The sequence below is a fragment of the Ambystoma mexicanum genome, chromosome 7q (genome assembly GCF_040938575.1).
Source record: "Ambystoma mexicanum isolate Mex_15411 chromosome 7q, UKY_AmexF1_1, whole genome shotgun sequence".
In the NCBI taxonomy this organism is placed as follows: Eukaryota; Metazoa; Chordata; class Amphibia; order Caudata; family Ambystomatidae; genus Ambystoma; species Ambystoma mexicanum.
Genome location: NC_090941.1, coordinates 713,219,025 through 713,239,521, shown reverse-complemented (window position 1 = coordinate 713,239,521; position 20,497 = coordinate 713,219,025). Strand labels below are relative to the sequence as shown.

The 20,497-nt window shown below is 49.4% G+C and overlaps 1 protein-coding gene across 1 annotated transcript in view; it reads right to left on the bottom strand.

Moving 5' to 3' along the window:
* The window catches only part of CRYL1 (crystallin lambda 1), a 713,614-nt gene that overhangs the window by 223,541 nt on the left and 469,576 nt on the right, over positions 1–20,497 (bottom strand). The gene's annotated exons all lie outside the window — the stretch shown is intronic.

Sequence of the window (20,497 nt, the reverse complement as noted above, 5' to 3'; positions counted from 1 at the left end):
CAATGACGTTGCACAAACTCAGCGATTGGCGATGGACCGGAACAGCTATCTTTAACAACCCTTTGAGGCACAAGAAGTGTGCTCAAGTATGGCATCTCTATATGTTTACAAATGTGTTCTGATTGCAGGAGCTGGAGTCTGACAGAAGGGGCAATGGCATCAGGCCTGCTTTTAGGCACACGCCGACCTGTGGTTTCCATGTGCCTTATACCTTGAACGCAATGGATTACCTCAATCCCCCAATAACAGTGCTAAGAGTGTGGTGGCTCCTATGGAGAAGTAGGCGACAGGGCATTGTGGTCAAAAGTCTGGGTGTGATACCCACCCCGCTCGTGTACCATTCCCATGATGGATGGATAGATATAAGAGCCGAAGGAAATTGAGAATTTGTTTCAGCTGCAGTGATCTCCAGAGGGTCCATGTAATAAAGAATCTTCAGGTGATGGCCCAATGCACACCAATTGATAGTGAGTCACCTGTTTGAGGAGTTTTCACTGGCCCCTCCCTGCAGGTATGGGGACAGATGCTCTCCACATGCTTCAAAATCCATCTTTGAAAAGCAAGTACCTGCCGCATTTGGAGAACCACCCAAGGAATTGTTAGAAGGTAGCCCTAGCAGAGCATCTGGGGGGGGACTTTGGTCCTCCGACTACTCTGGTCACCAAATGTAATGCACTGGGCATTTGTATAGCACCTTTCACCAGTGGTATGGTCTCAACGCGCTGTAGGTGGAGCGCCCTTGGGGATTGGAGTCCAAGTATGGGAAATTAGTCTGTGTTAAATGCTTGTGTGCATTTTAGCCTATATGAAGGTAGGTAGGGGGTGGCCAAGTCCCTGCTAGTTACCCATGTTCAAATGAAGACTATGTTGTTAAAATACTGGCCTTGCTTTGCACCCATCTTAGTGATCAGATGGCGCCAGTGCTCAAACAGAAGGAACATTAAAGCAAAAACCCTGACAGTATTGCCCTGCAGAGAAATCAGAGAACCTAATACAATAGAATAGAGCCCATTCTGCCTGCACCTAAACCTCCCCCATGGTCCACATGCAGCCATTTCACCCTCCACGCTATAGGCACTTGAATGGAGGCTTTCTAAGCCCAACTCAGTGGGAACCTCACCCTCAGGAAGCTTCTTTAGTCAAGGTCACTACCAATTATGTTATTTATCCTAACAAGGTGTAGTCGCAGCATCTACCGTTTTCTGTGCTACACCCTGGCACCCCCCCCCACCCATCGCGCCACATTGCTCCCATGCCTGGAGGTTGCCAAAAGTTGGGAAATAGTTTGCAGGATGTGTGATTGCTTTAGGTCCCCTTTGTATCAGCCTAGGGTTTTAGGCTGAAGCAATGGCTACAGGGACACATTAGAAAAGCCAACAGTTTGGGCTTTTGCCCAAGCGCTGGATAGACATTTGCTAGGGGCTGCCGTCATACTCCCATTTTCTCATGCTGTTGGCCAGCTGTTGCACATACAATGTGTAATTAGGGTATTACGGTGCGAGCACTGCCTTCTCTAGCTTCCAATCCCTGCTATAAGACTCATTCCCCTCTCACTTCCCACTGCTAACATTCACCCCCATTCATACACAGTCTCAGCACAGTCAGTCATTGGCTGTTGCAGAAATAGCAGTGTACTCTCTCGCATGAGGACCAGCACACCTTCATGAACTCTCTCAAGTCCTCTCTCGAAAGAGCAAAAACTGAATTCCACCTCACCCTAAATGACTCTCACGCCAACCATCTTTGCTGGCTACAGTGCACCCTAATGTCACTCCTCCTAAACCTATGACCATTAACTCCACTCCCACAGCAAACATTTCAAACATTTGAGAATCTCTGCGGACCTTCGTCACACTCCCTCCTCTACATTTACACTCTGCCTACTCTACCATCATCCTCTGCCTCAATCTCCCACTTTAGTCACACTAATACTGAAGGAAGTCCTAGGTCTACTGTTGCTTGAGTCTCATCAGACCCTCTTGCTGATCAGATAGCCAAGCCTATTTTCCCCTAAATGGCCTCTCACCTCACTGAACTCTCCGACCTGACCTTCGCCTCTGCTGGCTTGCCCTTGATTTTCAAAACAGCCAGTCATCCCTCTGCGAAAAAAGCAAGGGGCTGACCCGAACCTACCAGCTAACTTTTGCCATGTGCCTTTCCTTCCATACTACTATACAGTTCTCAAAAGGGTAGTGTTCAACTTTTAAAATTCCTAGACATCCACAACCTTCGAGACCTCCTACAAGTAGGTTTGTGCTCCCGTCACTCCACAGAAACTGCTCATGAATGTCTCCAACTTCATTGCCTCTGCTAAGCACTCAAACCTATCCTAATTCTCCGTGGCCTGTCTTCTGCCTTTGACACAGCCAATCTCTCTAATCTCCTTAATAATCTCTCTTCTTGCCTGGATTGAATCCTACCAGCCACCTCACCAATTCTGTCTAGTGGCACAACACCTCTCAAGCCACTAACTGTTCTTGATCCACAAAGCACTATATTGGGTCCTCTCCACTTTACACTCTACACCTCTGCTCTTGGGGCACTAATCTATTCCCTTTGGGCTCTTCGCAAACGACACCCAAGTTATCTTCTCTTTTCCTAAATGCTTGTCTAATCGCTATCAAAATTCCCAGCTGTCTCTCCACCATTAAATATTGGATATCGCACTCCAATATGAAACTCTACCAAAACAGAGGTGCTCTTCTTCCCTGCTAAATAGTCACTCTCATCTCTTCCCATCCTATCCAGTTCCCACCGGAGACCCGAACCTCAGTGTCATCTATAACCCTTGCCACGCCTTATCTACTTTCGTCTCCAAAACTGCAACAGTGGCTTGCCTCAACCTCCTAAATATTTGGAAAATCGGGCACCTCCTTCCTTTCGAAACTGTCAAGCATATCTGAACAACTTGTTTTCTCTAAACTTGACTATTGTGCCAGCAGCCTCTTTGGTCTCCCAAACTACATTTTCTGGCCTCTCAACAAGATCATTAATTTAGCACACCAGACTCTGAACTCCCTCACTTCACACCTACTTCCTTGTACAGTCACATTTCTAGATGGCTGACTATGGGCGAGGTTTACATTTCTTCTCCTGGTTCACAAATATGTCCATGGTAATGCACCACCATATCTATACTCTATCCAACTCTACAACTCTTCTCAGCCTCAACTACCCTTATGGCACCTTGCCCTCCCTGGGCTCTCTCTTGCTTCCAATCTTTCTCTCTTCTAGCTGCAGTTACATGGAAGAAACAGTCCACACTGATTTGTTCAAAACCAAACAAAAAATCTGAGCGCCAGAGTCGAGTTTAGAGTTTTTGTAGAGTGGCTAGTCGTAAAAGGACTCATTTTCTGAATGTTGAGGCGGTTAATGCAAGGAGCAGAGGCAGTGGTATGAAATGTAGTTATAGGTCGCTATTAAAGAGAACCCCAAGTTTGCGAGCCTTCTGTGATGGAAAAATGCCAGGCAGGATTCACATAGGTTGGGGGCAGGGTGGGGGATTAGGGATGGGATTGGAAGCTGGGAGAAAGCGGCCTTCCATTTATTTCCAACGTTGAGCATGAGGCAGCGGAGAGACAGCCATTTACTTATTGCAGTGAGACAGTTCGGAATCTGTTGTGAAATGGCTGGGGTAAAGGAGAGGAAAGGAGAACATTTGAGTGTCATTAGCAAAAAGTTGACCATGAAAGCCAAAGGATGAGAAGTCTTCTGAGGGCAGAGGTACAGAGGGTGACTAGCAGAGGCCCATGGAATGATCCTTGGGGTATGCCAACAGGGAGAGGGGTGAAGCCAGAGGTTTACAAGTTCAAAGAGATTTTAAAGGATCAACCTTCTAGGAAGGAGACAATCCAGGAAAGAGTAGATTTGCAAAACCCAAGGTCCTGCAGAGTGAAGATGAGAGGAGTGATTGATGGTGCCAAAGTGGCAGAAAGGTCGGAAAGGATGAGTAAAGAAGGGAGTCGTGGGCATTAAAGAGACTGTTAGAGGCATGCACAAGTGCAGTTTCAATGGAGCGTTTAATATGGAAGCCAGACAGAAGTGGAAAACCAAGGCCATTATCCTCACAGTACTTAGTAATTCAGTCGAACGCCACCCGCTCAAGGACTTGAATAATAGGAAAGGAGAGAAACTGTGCAGTAGTTTGCTCGGACGTTTGGGTCAGCAGAGGGTTTCTTCAAAAGGAGTAAGCCAGTTGCAGATTTGAAGGAGGCAGGGAAGAGTCCAGCAGAGAGAGAGAGGTTAAAGAGCTCAGAGATTAGGGAAAGTGAATGAGACAGTCTGACATTTTGGGGAGCAAAAGGGTTAATAAAAGCACAGGACGGGTTGGCACTGCAAAGGATGGGCGCTAATTCAATAGGAGAGCTAAGTGAGACGTAATCACCCATTGAAGGCCGTAGGGAGGTGGCGGACAGATGAGAGAGGAGAGGGCTGTGAGAGTTGTGAATTTTAGAGATTCTAGAGGAAAGGTAGTAAGCAAAGTCATTAGCAGAAAGGGAGGAGATTATGTATGTTGGTTTGGGAGGTTTGAGCAAAGATTGGATGGTAGATGAACGTTTTGCAGGGTTTATTGTTAAAGGAGGAGATTAGGTTTGTGATTTGGCAGAGTCAAGTGCAGAGGTTAGGGCAACAAGGGCATCTTTGTAAACTAGGAGTAGGGAAGGTATCCTAGATTTGTGCCACACAGCTTGGAACACAGCGTATGTTTGTTTTGAGGATCTGAATTTCTGATGTGATCTAAAGCTGTAGATGGGAAGGTCTGAGTGTGAGAGCAAGAGAGTGCTGGTTAAATGCAGTCATAAGTGCATAGTAAAAGTCAGAGAAAGCACAGTCAATGGAAGGTGCATGAATAGTGGAAAGAGGCAGGAGTGAGATCCTCGCATCAAGGCAAATGGCGAGAGAGTTCTACCTGAATTCCCTCTTAGTCACTGAAGAGGGGAGATAAGGAGTAGAAGATGGAGGACCGAGATATTCAAGTGAACAATGAAGTAATCTGAGGGAGAAGTCAGAGGAGGAGAGTGCATTAGAAAGAGACAAGTTCAAGCGAGTTCCCAGCTAAGTGGGTAGGCTGGTCGTGCACGGAGTGGTCTTATAAAAGGGATTATGTTCAAGGTAGGTGGCTGCAGAGGGCTTGGAAAGGTTCATGTGTCCCCAGCATGACACTGGGGATGTTGATAGGAAGTAACTTAAGGAGAATGATCAGATCAGGGAAGGCTTTGAGAGAACCAGTGGGTCAATTAAGAGCCAAAATAGTGAGAGGAGTAGGAGAAAGGAGTTGAATAGTAGCATATTCAAAAGAGTAAGAATTGGTGTCAGAGGGTGTGGGCCTTTTTGATCAGGAACAAATGACAAATCTGATGATTTTGTCTATTCTCCCTAAGGGGGAGCCACCCTCTTTGAGGCCAGGGAGGCAAGTCCACTAAGCAAGACCCTCAATAGCAGTCTGGGCAAGTAGGACCTCACTGGGAGTGACTCCACTCTAGGGGACAAGGACTCCTATTCCCATGAGGAACTCCCTTAAATGAAGACAGTGTATGATGTGACGAATCCCAGGATGTAGTCCTTGCTTCCCTAGGGGAGCCCCTTCCCATGTAGCCAGGGAGGTGAAGCCACTCCCAGATAGTCCCCCTCGGGGTGGTACTCAGCGGGAGGATCACATGGTGAGGGACCTCCCCCGTGGGACCAGGGACAACTATCCAGGGAGAACACAGTATGTTCACCAGACAGTAACCCCTATTCTCACCGATTTATCATATACAGACTTACCTATCCCACACACTTCCATATGCCTGTTAAGTGTCGATGATATCAATCCCTATGGAAATACTGAGATGTGGAAGAGTATGGTTGATTTAGGGAAGACCAACTCCGAAACTGGGATGAAGAAGAGCACGGACAACCCAGTAGAGAGCGAGAGCATCATCGTTGAGACAAGGAGGAAGCGCAGAGTAATGTGGAATACCCAGCAGAACCACCAATTGAATTGCAGCATAAAATAAAAAGGGAAGAAGGACTTGAGAGAAGCCTGCCCTGCAGATTCAAAGGCGAGAGGAGAAGGGAGGCTATGTGAGCACAAACGAGACACTTACCCAAAGGCAGCGGTGTCTCGGGAAGATCTGCCGTGGACAGGGTGGCTGACTAGCAGAATCCCCGGGGTGCCAGCTGGTCGAGGACGCTGGTGTGCATGCTCAACAGGAGACACGCAACACTGCAGAAGCACCACTGCCCCTGCAGAAGTCAAAGCAAGTCAGAGCAGGAGATCAGAGAGGCCCACAGACAACTGGAAAGCATCGATAAGCACCCTGTTAACCTCTGGGCGGCTGAGAATGGTTGGTGGGAGACCAAAGGGCAGACTACTAGCGAAGAAAGGCTCTGGGACCCTCAACACATACCGAGCAGCCTCCTAAGCTTTCTTCCTCATCGCAGTACTTGGGAAAGCGGGTTGCCATATTCTATGGCCCAAAAGAGTACAGTCTGGGACCCACAGCTAAAGAGTGAACTGTGGAGTGGATATAAAGCCCCTGGCAGGGGTTGAACAAGGGCTGTATAGAAGAAAAAGAATCCTGAAAATGGCAAGTGGAAGAGATACATTCCCCCATCATGTGCTGCCCATTCTGAAAAGGCTAAGGCCAGGGGCAAGGGAGACATTTCCCCCCACCAGTGTTGAACTGTCAGAAAAGCCTGAGCAAGGCATGGGGAATGGAGACAGTCATCAATCAACTATTGTGTTGTCTGAGAAGCCTGAAAAAGGGAAGGGAGACATTCCCCCACCTGTGTGGAACTATTGGAGAAGTCTAAGACAGACTAGGGGAAGGGAGGTATTTCTCTCCCCCCCCCGACCCCAACATCATGAACCAGGACCAAAGGAGAGGGAAGTCAACCCCTTTGGTCAGGAAGACTGAAGAAAGCCAATTCCCAAAGATACCATAGTGAACACAGCTTTGACCAATACCTCAAGAACGAGATGAACCTGGAACTTTATGTTGCTTCAGAATGAGACTGTAACCTGGGGAAGGGAAGCGTTCCCTCAACATATAGTCTCGGATTGGAACTATTGAAACCCCCTTTAGTTTAATTCATAGTTTAAGGGAGGGGAAACAGTTTGACACAGGATGGTGGACTCTCTACTTTGAACATCCAATCAGACTGCGTAGTATTTTTAGTTGAGGCAGGGAAATGCCTCTTAGAAATAGGGCAAGGTAGGTTCTCTTTTTTTTTCCTTTTATCATGCCACCATTGCGTATTTCGAATACAAGGAGAAACACACCCCTTGCCTGAAACATAGCAAGCATAAAAGGACGAAAGTGAGAAAGTGAGAAAGAGAAAAAGAGCGAAGGAGAAAGAGAGAATCCAGTGCCGAGGCAAGTCTGACAACACGACGTCCAGGAGCCGGCGGCAGCAGGAGTGCAGGGAGGAGGGAATGAAGGATGTTGGCGGACAGGCAATAAGTGCGAAGGATGAGCTACTGCTGAGACAGAGGGGAAAAAAGTCAACTCCACTGGTTGAATGACCACAGGGAGGCTGTGGTGATCTGGGAGCTCGCCGCTAACAAACACCAACACCGGTCTCATACCTAGGAACTAAGCCTCCCATGAGATCCACCTGCTGAGTACCACTCCCAGGGGGATTATCGAGGAGCAGCTTCACCACCCTGGCCTCATGGAATCAGTGACGACATTATGGGATTCGTCACAGATGAAGACTTTTTCACCTGGAACCGATGAAGGAAGTTTTGAGATATTTTTCTAATGAACACTTTTCTTTCATCGAACTGAGAACGGCTTTTGGAGATCAAAGCCAGGGACCTTGCCCGGACAAGGCCAATCACCCAGGAGCGGAAGCCTCTCCTTATGTTGGCTGTTTTCAATAGAGGTAGGGATAGATAGAAAGTAGATTTTGACAGAGGACAATTTTTTATTTCTTTAGACAGACAAGCACCCTCTATTTTAGTTTCGTAGGTATGGAATACCCTCCTAGCGATAGGGAGGCCTTTTCTTTATCATTTAAAAATAAACCTCTTTGAAATGTTCTCTTTTGGTCTGCCTCCTCTCCTATTTCGCCACAAGCCCCACACCACCGCCCTTCCCAACAGGTCTGGGAGTGTTGGGAAAAGGTAACAGTCAGTGTGGAGAGCAGCTAGTGTAGCAGAGTCATGAGGGGAGCTCCCGGTTTCTGTGATCGCAAGCAGTGAAAGCTGAGGGTGATAAGAGTTGAAGTGGTTAGTGATGTAGGAAGACTTGTTACAGAGGGATTGTGCATTCCAGAGGCCAAATGGAATAGTGACCAGAGGTGGGGGAGAGGAGCAGGTGTTGTTCATAAGCAAAGGGGATAGATGAGGTTGGAGATGCTCAGAGTCTTATTTGAGGAATATGGTTGCAGGAGGGGGATGGAAGAGTAAGATGGGGAGGATGAAGACTGATATAGAAGCTACAACAAGTTAAGGCCGGAGGCTATGAAGGAAAGAGAAGAGAGTTGGAGGAGGAATGGAGGGAAATCAAGATGCATGAAGGGTAGAAGAAATAAGCAAATGAAGACAATTGAGAAAGGGTGCAGCCCAAGAGAGGGAGGGTAGGTGGGTAAGTGGAAAGGGAAGGGGTGGATGGCTGGCTGAGAAGGAGTTGTACATTCTGGAATGGGGCTATAGGTAATCAAAAGGCAGTTAACTCTGACCCAAAACAGCAATGCTCCTTGGTCTTGTGAGGCAACTGATGCTCTGCAGTGAATGGATAGTCAATGGGTAAAACGATACCCGTGCGTGGGAGCAAAAGCCAGGAAAAGAATAAGTTTGGTGAAATCCTGGCTGGAGCAGGTTTTCTGGTCCTAGGCCGTTACCAGCCCTTCCAGTACCAAACACGGAGATGCCCTGAATAAGCGAGGCAGTGTGCAACACATGTTCCTCTGTGAGCCATTTTGTGTTCCAGATGGCTTCATCACTTGCAGGCATAGGCCTGGTGAGACAGCAGACATCAAATAGAATGAGAATGGAGAAGACTTGTAAGTGATGAGCAGTGATTAAAAAAATTGATCGTGTGGCCAAGAGCTATTTCAACTGGAGAGTCACACAATGCATCTGCCGCATTGAAGGAGACCATGAGCTGTGGCGAGTCAGAAGGACATGGTGCACTTTGATTTATTAAAGTAACATTAAAATGCCTAACTTTCCCTATGTCTATGGGTGGTTCCTACCTATTTTAATAACTATGGTGCTCGTCTGTTAGTCGTGAATATCCAAAGAAACCATGCCACTGTCAAAAACTATCCTAAACTGACTACCACTAAGAGAAAACACACCTAGGTTAGGAGAATTACTCCCTGTGGGGTGAAAATTCAGCCCCAGAGTGACAGAAATTAAAAAGCCATGTAAAGCTGGCTGATGGGTGAAACCCGTTGGAGCATGGAGGCCAGTTCAAAATATTGTTTTCCAACAAAAGGCTTGGAAAATGAACAAAAAGGGGCCTCCCTGAACTTTGCCAAAATGGAAAGCCACTCAGCTGAAGGAGTGTGCCTTCGATTTGAAAAATGTAATTCAAAAGACATTTGCTGCAAAATTGGACTTCATAGACTGGGAAGAGACACCATTTGGCTCAAAAAGATTGATAGCTGCATGTTACATTGAAGTTATGCAATACAAGACTGATCTGAAAATCTAAGTGAAGCAAAGTGACATTATTATTTTTTTATTGTAAAACTTCAGTTTAATAAATCAATATCAAACTTTTGTTACATGTATACATCCTCATCACAAGGACATTTCCAACACCTAGGTCCATGAGTACCGTCAGTGATGATAGAAAGTTTTAGCAAGTCTTGAGGTTCCTTATCAGTTAATCGGAAGGATTTACACAAGTGGCATTCATCGGGCATGGGCTTTTGTCACAAAGAATCATGTCAAGATAATCAATTAGCCTGCATGATAACTTGATGTTTCGACCGGCACTTACATATGCCCACCATTCGTTCGTATCATTATTCTGGGGTTTGAAACTGGTCAGATGCAGAGACCGCTGGCTAGATGTGCCTGTGCAGGCAATTATCAAGTGTTTTAAGGACTCAATTTCTCCTGTTCCACAAAATCTGCATTTGTTATCCGTGATATCTTTGTTCCGTCTTATCAAGACCATTTCCCGATTGTTTAGGGCATTCAGCCTGAATTTTAGGAACTTATTTCTATGATGGCGTGAGGGGCATTCTACCAAGTATTTCGGTGGCTTGTGAAGTTTGATTTCTCCTGGGCCTAGTGGAAGCGCAGTTTTAAGTTGTAAGCGTTTTTCGATGTTTTGAATCTAATCCCATTTTTCTATTTTTTTTTAGCGTGTTGAAGACGGAACAAGTTACTTACCTGTAACTGTTGTTCTCCAGCATGGGTCTGGCATGGATTCACATGCTCATGAATATTCCCCGTCGTCAGGCTGGGAATCCTCGGTAAAGAAAAAAAAAACAGTATCAGTTTCGTTTCTGATCTGTCTTTCGTAGTAATAACCAATCACTGGTCTCTGCGTCATACTGACCACAGCCAATGACTGCCCTCTACCTAAGCACCGCCTCTGGCAGCCATCTTCAGATTTGGAAGCACGTGAAGTGGCAGTATGACCAAGTGAAGAGCCGCAGAGGGGTAGGCGGGAGGGTTCGCATGTGAATCCATGCCAGACCCATGCTGGAGAACAACAGTTACAGGTAAGTAACTTGTTCCTTCTCCAGCATGGGGTCTGGCATGGATTCACATGCTCATGAATAAAGAATACATAGCAGTACACACATGCACAACCACGGGAGGTGGCAAAGGCTCAACATTAAGCATTACATCAAACTCAACATTAAGCATCTTACCTCCTCACCAGGCTCACCTCAGGCGAACAGGTTGCGCAGCACTGCTTGGCCGACCCTGGACTCCTCCCTGGAATCCCGATCGACGCAGTAGAATTTCGTGAAGGTGTGCGTCGACCTCCACATAGCAGCCCTACATATGTCCAGCAGGGGCACACCAGAAAGGAACGCCGTGGTAGCTGCGATCGCTCTGGTGGAATGGGCTCTCGGACGGCCAGGCAGCGGTCGGTTTGCCAACCGATGACAGTACATGATACAGCCGGAGAGCCATCTGGAAATGGAAGCCTTCGAGAGAGCCTTCCCCTGATTGACAGGTCCAAAGTTCACAAAGAGTTGTGACGTCTTCCGAAAACACTTTGTGCGGTCCACGTAGAACTTCAGCGCTCTAGCCACATCCAGTGAGTGAAAAGTCCTCTCAGCCGGCGACGAAGGCGACGGGAAGAACACAGGCAACACCAAGGGTTCGTTGAGATGGAAGTCCGACGGTCCCTTGGGCATGAAGGAGGGGTGCGTCCTGAGCACTACCCTCGTGCCGTGAAAAGTCAAGTACGGGCCTTGCAGGAAAGGGCCTGGATCTCTCCCACCCGTCGTGCGGAGGTGATGGCCACAAGAAACGCTGTTTTCCACGACAGAAACTTCAACGGGGCCGAGTGCAGAGGCTCGAACGGAGGTCCCATGAGCTTGGTCAGCACCACGTTGAGCTCCCACGCCGGGGCCGGAGCCTTCACCGGCGGGAACGATCTGAACAGTCCCTTCATGAACTCTTTCACCAGACGATGAGACCACATGGACGTCCGCCCCGTGGTTCTGGTGTATCGGGAGATCGCAGCAAGATGAATCTTGATGGACGCGTGTGCCAGTCCAGCTTTGGCCAGCGTCAGCAGGTATGGCAGTACCTGGGGAGCCGTAATCCCTAGAGGGTTAATCTTCTGTGCGCGGCACCAGACAGAGAACCTCTTCCATTTGTGTCCGTAGCATTTAAGAGTCGAGGACGCCCTGGCCTTTGCAAGAACCTCTCTGCAGTCGGCCGGTATGTCGTATCCTCCAAACTCTAGCGCTGCAGGAGCCAGGCCTGCAAGTTCAGCGATTTCGGGTCGTGGTGGAGGATGGTGCCTCCTTCCCTGGAGAGTAGATCCGCGTCCACCGGCAGCTTGACTGGCGGGGACGCTGACAAGTCCAGAAGGTCCGGGAACCATATCTGCCTCGGCCATGCAGGTGCGACGAGGATCATCCTGCACCGTGACCTCTTGAGCTGGTTGACGAGCCGGATTAGCAGTGGCAAAGGAGGGAACGCGTAGAGGAACAGGCCCTCCCAGGGGAACGAGAAAGCATCACCCATACTCCTCGCCTGGGGAAACCTGCTGGCGAACCTCCGGCACTTGGAGTTCGTCGCCGTCGTGAACAGGTCGATCTGGGGTGTGCCCCACCGCCGGAAGAGGCGATCCACTAGATCCTGCCGCAGTTCCCACTCGTGGCACGAGCGCAGCTCCCTGCTGAGTGAGTCGGCGATGGTGTTTTTTATCCCTGCCAGATGAAACGGCACCAGGAACATCCTTTGGGCGACGGCCCAATGCCACAGGTCCTGCGCCTCCTTGGACAGTGCTGGGGACCTGGTTCCGCCCTGTTTCCTGATGTAAAACATGGTGGTGGTGTTGTCGGTGAAGATCCTCACCACCTTGCCCTTGAGGGACGGAAGGAAGGACCTGAGGGCCCAGAACACTGCACGGAGCTCCAGGACGTTGATATGGAGGGACTTCTCCGTCGGGAGCCAAAGGCCTCTCGTGTGCAGATTTTCGGTGTGCGCTCCCCACCCTTGCAGGGAGGCATCCGTGGTCACTGTCTCCTGGTGGTCTGGGGTCTGGAAGTCCATGCCCGCCGTCAGTTGCGCGCGGGTGCCCCACCACCGGACCGCTCGGCGGAAACTCTCGTCGAGTGTGATCCTCTCCTCGAAGCCGCCCGTCGCTTGGATCCAGCGCGCGTCCAGGAACTCCTGCAACGGGCGCATCCGGAGCCTGCACATGGGAATGAGGTAGATGCACGAAGACATCATTCCGAGGAGGGACTCGATGGACCTCACCTTGGCCGCGTCGGAAACCAACATCCGCTGTACCTTGCCCAGGATGGACCTGGTCCTTTCCTCCGACGGGGAGGCCAGAAGGGACACTGTGTCGAGCTTCGCTCCCAGAAACAGTGCGTTTTGCGCGGGTACCAGGTGGGACTTGGCGTAGTTCACGGAGAATCCCAGGTCCGTGAGAAGTTGGACGGTCCTTGCCGTGTGCTCCACGGCGAGCTCCCTCGTCTTGGCTCGGATGAGCCAGTCGTCCAGGTAGGGGTAGACGTGGATCCCCTCGCGGCGCAGCTGCGCCGCCACCGGTGCAAGGCACTTGGTGAATACCCTGGGTGCCGACCGTAGTCCGAAGGGGAGGGCTTTGAACTGGTAGTGACGCCCTTGGACCACAAACCTGAGGAATTTTCAGTGCCCCTTTAGGATGGGAATATGGAAGTAGGCATCCTCCAAATCCAACGACGACAGGAAGTCTCCTTCCTCCAGCTGACCCAGGACGTGCTGGAGGGTGACCATCCGGAACTTCTGCGCCTTGATGAACCTGTTCAGACGTCGCAGGTCTAGGATGGGGCGCCATCCTCCCGTCTTCTTCTTCACGAGGAAGTATCTCGAGTAAACTCCGGAGCCCCGAAGCCTCTTTGGGACGAGTTCGATGGCGCCCTTCCTGAGCATCGCCCTTACCTCCAGGAGAAGCTGAGGGACGTGAAGCTCTTTCCTGGCCACGGGGGGGACGCGCGGGCACCTTCTTTGAAACTCTAGCGCGTGGCCCCGGGCTAAGGCGTCCAGCACCCAACGGTCGGTGGAGATGGACTCCCACACGCTGACGAAGCTCGCCAGCCGACCTCCCACCGGGGTGCTTCGGTGGGGGCCCGACCCCACAGCCGGTTCAATCCTGTTTTGACGAGGCTTTGCCGCCTTGACCTCCTTGGCGACGACAGCGGGGTCCGCCAGACTTGCCTCGTCCTCTGTAGGCCTCCTGAGACGACGAGCGGGCCGCTTGACGGTAGGTGGAGAAACCGCCGCCGGAACCTTTGGAGGCGCCCTTGCCTCCGCTGCTCTGAAAGGGTGTCCGTCGTTGCTGCAGAACCCGCAGGGCCCGGGCCGTCTCAGTGTCCGCTTTAATGGCCTGAAGGGAATCGTCCACTGTTTTCCCAAACAGGTTGTTCCCATCGAACGGCATGTCCAGGACTCTGGTCTGTACGTCTTGACGGAAGTCTGCAGCCTTGAGCCATCCACGCCGCCTAAGGCACACGCCGTTGCCCAACTGGCGAAACCCAGTGTCGGCGATGTCCGTCGCAATAGTGATGGCGTGGTCCGACGCCACCTCACCTTCCTGTAGGATCTCCAGGGCATCCGCCCTCTTGTCGTCCGGTAGGAAGTCCAGCAGGGGAGCCAGTTTGTACCATAGCTCCCTGTTGTAGCGGGCCACGATAGCCAAGGCGTTGGCCGCCTTAATCGTCGTCGCTGCAGACGAGATGACCCTGCGTCCCATAGCGTCCAATTTCTTTCCCTCGCCGTCCGGTGGGGAAGTCGATGTGGAGGCCGCACCCCCCCCGCTTTCTTCCTGGCCGCCGCGGAGACGACGGAGTCCGGGGTAGGCTGCGCCCGGATGCACAGGGGGGCCGCGTCCGGGACCCGGTACTTCTTCTCGTACCGGTCTCTTCTAGCTGGCGTCGTGGAAGGGTTCTTGAGGAGGGCGAGGCCCTCATCCCAAATGTCGTCCAGTAGAGGCACCGCGAGGACCGTCTTCCTCTTGGCCTCGCGCCGTTGATAAAGGAATCCTTCCTTTTTCTTCTCCTCAGGGCAGAGTTGGAAAAGCTCGGAAGCCCTGGCGATCATGGAGTGGAACGATCCAACCTCGTCAGGCGGAGAAGCCCTGGTGGGAGGCGACAACGGTAGATCCTCGTCGTATACCTCGTCGTCCGTACCCGTCGCTGCCGTGTCAGTCCCCGTATCATCCCCTCGGGTGGACGGGGAGGAGGGCTGGACGGGGCGCGATGGCTGAAAAGGAGGTGGAGGGTGAATCCTTCTTTTCTTGGGCGGGGGAACACCAGAAGGTCCCGGTTCAGGATCCCCCGATGGGAGAGGTTCCTCCGTCGGCAACGGCAGTCTCGTCCTTATCTCTGAGCATAAAGACTGTATAGCCAACAAAATGGCCGCCGAGTTGTCTTGCGGCGCTGGCAGAGGGGAATCCGACGGGCGATCAGGGGCCCCGTCGGCACCCTCGACGATGTCGTCGTCACCTGCGTCGGGATCCATCCCGACGGGCCGGTCTTCTTCCACGCCAAGGCCGTGGCTTAAGACCTCGATCAGCTCTTCCTCCGAGGCTGAGACCGAATCTACGACGACGCCCTGCCCCCCCTTTTTCTTCCCCGCCGGGGATTTCACGGGGGTCCTATCGATGGGCACAAAAGAGGACTCCCTCCGAGGTGGCAGGGAGACTCTGAGCCCCGAGGTCGCCACCACTGGTATAGCCTCCCCAGGCTGAGCCAGGGCCGCCGCGACAGCTTCGATAGAGGGCTTGGCCGGATGGATTAAGGCCTTCACCACCTTAGGTGCGCTCACCGCCTTATCCTTGAGGGGGGGGACACTGCCTCGCTCCCCCTCCGATGGGGCCTTCGAGCTCGACCGGGGCTTCTCCAGGAGCTTCGCCGGGTGCTCGCCCTTCCTCTTACCCGACCCAGAGAGTTGGCTCGTGGCTGAAGGTGCCGGGGAGGGTGCGCCTTGCCTGGCGCCCGTAGAGCCCGACCGTTCGGCGCTCCCGGTGCCAGCGGACTCGCGGTGCTTGGCCTTGTGTTGGACCCCCGTCGCCGGGGCGTCCTCAAAGGTCTTAGAAGACCGCTCGGATTTCTTCCTCTTCTTCTCGCCTGACGGGCTCTTCCCTTCCAGCCAGTTGGCGAGACGTTGATGGCGGTCCTTCATGGTCCGCTCCGACATATTGCCGCAAAACGCACAGTCCTTCTCCACGTGCGTCTTGTCCTCATGTAAGCAGTAGAGACAAAAGGAGTGTTCGTCCTCCTTAAAGACGTTCTGCAGCTGGCATCCAGGGCAGACCCTGAACAGCTTTCCGGGCGTCGAGCTTCCCTTCTCCTGGGCCATGTCCGGGCCTGAGAAACTTCTGGAGTCCTCCAAAAGCGTAGCTCGACGAATCTTCACCCTTGAGGGGCGCAGACGAATCCGACACGGGTCCCCGTTGATCGGATGGAGAGTCGGTGGAGCTTGAGGCTCTTTTGACCGAAAAAAACTAAGTTTTTGAGAAAAACGTGAAAAAATAGCACTAACGCTCGAGCAATAGCACGAGGATCCCAACACATGAACGTGCGGTAAAAATCTGAAGATGGCTGCCAGAGGCGGTGCTTAGGTAGAGGGCAGTCATTGGCTGTGGTCAGTATGACGCAGAGACCAGTGATTGGTTATTACTACGAAAGACAGATCAGAAACGAAACTGATACTGGTTTTTTTTTCTTTACCGAGGATTCCCAGCCTGACGACGGGGAATATTCATGAGCATGTGAATCCATGCCAGACCCCATGCTGGAGAAGACTGATTAACTCGGGTCTGCTTATGTTTGCAGCTTCCATAATAGGCTCCAGTTTTTGCTTCCAGGTGAGGTACATTTTCCTTAAAGTCGTGAGAGATTTCCAAATGACTGTCATATAGAGATAATTGATTGCCAGTTCATATCTCAGTGCAGATACGGAAATGTAGTGAGGAAGCCTCAGCGCGCGTCTCCAAAAGATGCCTTCCAATCTGTGCCAGAGACGATGGTCCAAGTTCCATCCTGCTTCGGCACCGAAGACAATTGTCGGAATAAACTTCTGGAGATAGAATGTCATTATTGGCACAATGGTACATTTCCCATAGTCTTGATTTATCTTTGCACCTTGTAGACCGAATTTGATTGTTCTGTTGATGAAGTCTTTGGACCATGGAGATTCGCAGATGGAATCGTTAAACAACACGCCCAAGTATCTTATGGATTTTACAGTACTCAGATAGTCTTTTGCAATATGCCATTTGAATTTTTTATCTGACCTACTGAGCGTGTGACCAATACTCATGATCTTTGTTTTATCAGTGTTTATCAACAGCTCATTTGTTTCCATGTATTCATTCAGTCGTGTCAAAAGACGATGTAGGCTAATCTGCGTGTAATCAGTTAACACTATATCATCTGCATAGTTGAGGCATCTGATTGCAGTGTTGTTGATCTTGGGCGAGAAACACGGCACTGGGTCAAGCCATTCAGGCAGGTCAGCTATGAAAAGTTTGAATAATTCAGCAGCTAACGGGCAGCCTTGCTTGACGCCTTTATATGTAGTTATCGGCAGGCTTAACTCGCCTTGTTGATTAAACCTTATCTTAGACCGTGGTGTTGGAATGGAGAGCTTTTAGTGGTTCCAAGATCGATAATGGACAGTGCCACTTTTGTAATTCTGACCACAATTTCTCGCGATTTATTGTATCAAATGCTTGCCTCAAGTCTACGAAAGCAAAGAAGATTTTCCTCTTTGATCGAAGAGCTTCCAATTTCAAGATGTTTAATAGTAGTAGGTTTGCGTCGCCTCCAACACACTCGGTGAAGCCTGTTTGTCGGATGTCGTATTTTCCCGACATGGAGGCCCAGGTGGCAAGTCTCTTTCGAAGAAAGGAGCCGAAGATTTTCCCCATTGTATCAGGAGGGCGATGGGACGATAATTCGCCGGGTCATTTCTATCGCCCTTCTTGTAGATGGGAACCACAATGGCTTTTAGCCATGAATCAGGAATGCACTTACTTTTTGACACCCTTCCAAACAGGTATTCGATAAACTTAGCCCAGTGTTCTTTATTTTCCTTCAGCATGATGTTTGAAATTTGGTCGGGACCCGCTGCTCTTGAATTTTTTAGATTTTGTATTACAAGTTCAATTTCGTCGCTTAATGGTGTTAAGTCCCAGGCTAATGCCGATACACTTGCTTGGGCGTCTTCCATAGGTTTTTTTGTACATTTTTCCAAAGTACTTTGTCCATTTTGTACCATCAATTGAATTAAAGATTGCCGGCGCAGCTTTTGTGTTTCCATTGTTTAAGATAGCCCAGATATCACGCGTCTTTTTGGTGATAACCAATTGAACATCAATTCAGCGCGGTTTTGCTCTATCGTCACTGAGTGCGCCTTTAGCCAATGTCGATAGGCTTGACGTCTTGCTTTTACTTTGAATGCCATACTATCCGATGGTATCTTCATTTTCTTTAGCTGACGCAAGTCTTTTCTTAGTACCCTTTTAGCGTGTACAATGACATTGCTGAACAAGTGTTTGTTTGAATGGCCAATTACTCTGGAATCTACCATTTTCTGCTTGAGGTCTAGTAACAGGGGGACATAGTTCACATGGTTCCCCTTGTTTAAGTTAATAGAGTTTTCCAATCTGAGACCTGTTGATCCTCAAGCATTTGATGTAAGTTGTACATCATATTTGTCAGGGGGTTCTCTCCAGTCAGTCTCCCAGACTAAGCGGAGGAGGTTGTGATTGCTGTTGGTCATTGGGCTTACGTTTAGGGAAGCCACTCTTTCAAACAGATGTTGAGAAACCCAGATATAGTCCAGTGTGTTTCGGCTGTGTGGACCTCGCCAAGTTGGTTTTCCCATTGACCATTGTGCAGTTCCTTATTGCTAGTGCATCACTCCATTGTTGTCCTCTATTAGTTACATCATCTGGAGGATTCAACATATTTGTCTTTGTTACATTGTCATAGTTATACCAACTACAATTTAGATCCTCACATATCATTATAAATAGATTGTGATATTTCAGGGATGTGTCATCAATTAGGGTTGTTACAGCACTGATAAAACTGTTTGTGTAAATCATGGCGGGATTCCAGTATCCATTTATTAGTAATAGATATTGATTCTCCGAATTCGTTGTAGATGTTATTTGGACTAAAGTGCCCTGAACAAAAGGATTCGGATTTAACGATTCCAGCGGAGTCATCCAGTTATAGATCTTCAATAGGGTAACTAGACCAGAAAATGGGACACCAGTGGGATTTTTCCCTGCAGGATTTAGGAATGTGCTGAATCCATCTCGGGTTGGTGGTTCACGTAGCCAAGTTTCCTGTAGGCATACAGCAAAGATGTTTTTCATTGGCACCTCGAAGTTGTTAAACAGGTGAACAAAGCCTCGTGTGTTCCAAGATAGCACAGTTTGGGCTGAATTGGTCTTCTTCAATCATTGTTATTTTGCCAGAGAGTAAGCCAATGATTTCCGCAGTGTAGCTCGTTGATTGTCCAAGCCTTTCGCATTTCCACGGGCATCTCGCCCCGAGGATTCTTGTTGAGGTTCATGCTCAGGTTCCAAAATTAAGTCGAAACCAAATATGAGTAGATCTTCTATTGCTTGCAATAACATATTTTTCACTGCAGAGGAACCAATATGTAATAGTACTTGATCCGAAGTTAACTCAGTTGGATATTCGACGATCTTTATGTCATCCGAGGATATTCCCGCAGAGCCGGAACACATGCAAATAATTTCATGATATTGGCTCCGTTTAGGTTGACCTCATTATCGTCTGTTTGAATTTTTTGAGGGTGTAATTTCCAGAGCCGAGTGTTGGTTGTTTGATTTTTGGTGAGGTGTACCCTAGATGAATATTGAGTTTTTGAGTGCATCTGATTAGACGTCAATTTCGGGTTTAGCCTCGAAGCAAGTATTGACGATGGTCTCAAGGTTGATGTTACCTTTTCTTTTGAGAGGGTACGTCTGATTGATTTGGTCCCGGGTAGTGACTTTGGTTGTTTCCAATTTTCGGCAGAAGAAGTCCACTGGACGCCCAAACTCACAGTCGGACGGCCATTGTTTGTTGGATCATCTTGGTCATCGACGTCTGCCGAATATATTGACAGGTCACGTAGATCTATTTCTGAGGAGGCAGCGGGACTGCCATTACTCATTTCGTCTGATTCGAGGTGGCGGCGTTTTTTGCTGACTGTTCGTTAGTTTGCAGATCGTTTCCTTTATCAGGATCTTGGTCGAGCACGGCCCTAACAGGCCGCTTGTTTGTTCCTGTTGAACGATCAAACAAGCCAGATTTTATTGGCGTAGTGAGATTCTTTATGAATTTTTTCACATTTGGATGTTTAAATTTGAGTTTTTTCTTTTTGTTGTCCCGAGAAGGGGCTTTATTTTCTATTCTGGCCGGTCGGGCGGGTTTTTCGGCCGTCAAAACTGTTTTGGCAGAACCATTGAAAATATCAAATGACCATTTTGTGTTATTGGGAGGCGCTTGTGATGCCAAATTCTACAAGTGTTTGTTCAAGGCTGGGGGCATATGTGCCTTGGGTGGTGACAATAACTCACCAGCATCATTTTGCAAGGTACCAGTTGCATTTTTATTGGCCTCAAGTGTTTGTAGAGGGCGTACTTCTTTACTCTCAATAGCAATGTTGTCGGGATCAAGAGATTGAGGTATATCCTGAGGCACGAAGTCATCCACAACAGTTATCAGGGGTTGAGTGTCGGAAGTTGAAATGACACAGGGCCTTGTGCTTTGATCTATTGTTGGCTTTATTATCAAGCAATTTCCCTGGTCCTTTGCAATCCTATTTTTGCTTTGTAGCAAC